We start from the raw sequence: 1,265 nt of genomic DNA, 5'->3' as shown, positions 1-1,265 counted from the left end.
GCTAAGGACTCGGACTTGGACACTGCGGATATGGAAAAGCAGCGGCCTCTCTGTGGCACTTGTGGCCCTGAAAACATTTCTGTGTAATTGCTTAGAAGCCCAACTTTGTGGATTCTTTCAGATTTTCGGTAGCACCTATTGACACAAGCTATGCAACGGCTATGGTCTGACAGATTCCTGGTAGCTCGGGAAAAGCTCTGAAAAATCAGAATTTCCATAACTTATGTTATGACCTCCCTTTTTTGTATGATCATAATATCAAAATATTGTAGCAACATCAGTTTGTAACGGGATTGCCTTGGCTCTAAATTGGCTACCTGGCCTGGGCAAAGTACAAGCTGAGCTGCTCCAGGGCAGGAAATTCCTCTGTCTGAAGACAAAGGCCAGCTCCGGGAGAGATAAGATCCCGGAGCATCGAGACTCCTGGAAAGCTCCCTTGGTCTCTTGACAAAAAGCGAATCTTAGCAAACTCCCAGGGCATAAGGACCCATGGACAATTTCCTAATTTATCAACACAGGTTTTGCTTAATGCATGACTATGTGACTTCTTAGTTTACTCTTTCCCTAAAACAATCGCTCACTACTCTCTGCTAGTCTTATTTAACCTCTCCCTAAACAAACACTGGCTACTCTCTGCTAACCTTAAGTCAGCCATTCGCTTCTCTTTACACTGTCACTGAGGACTCTGCTAACACAATTTATTCCTTCCCTAGGACTCCTAAATCCCTGGCTAACAGCTCATCCTTTCCCAGACCCTGATCCTTTAAAGTCACAGTTAAACATCCGTATACATGAAAGTTATGTACAGTCTAGTGTGCCGTAAAGTAGCAGGAAGAGGATGCACTGTTCCCCTCTTCCTTTAAACTTTTACACCGATTTCTTACTAACTTACCTGATGCATTATTGTAACTAAATCTTGCTACACAGTATAAATAAAGACCTGCAAACAGATGGGCAGGAAGACTCCGACTCCGACTCCCGTGTCTTCCTCGCCCCCCTTTCCCTTTTTTCTCCTTCTCCCCTTTTTTAGGAATCTCGCTCGCCGAAGCCTTCCCACCTTAGGGTGCTGCCTGTCTTGCCTCCAGGCACCTCATAGCTGGAGCTGGTCTCCAACAACCTATGAAGGCAGTTTTCTTTCTTACAAGACCTTGATCCTCCCTGTCTCGCTGTATTAGCCAGGCCTTCCGGGGTGCTACTGAAAGGAGCCATGAAAACCCCTTCCGAGGAGGGGACAGCGTCACACAGCGTGCGGGACCCAGCAGGGG

This window comes from Condylura cristata, unplaced genomic scaffold, assembly GCF_000260355.1.
Source record: "Condylura cristata isolate star-nosed mole 26May11 unplaced genomic scaffold, ConCri1.0 scaffold00099, whole genome shotgun sequence".
Taxonomy (NCBI): Eukaryota; Metazoa; Chordata; class Mammalia; order Eulipotyphla; family Talpidae; genus Condylura; species Condylura cristata.
The sequence above is the reverse complement of the archived record's forward strand: the minus strand, read 5'-3'. Positions refer to the sequence as shown.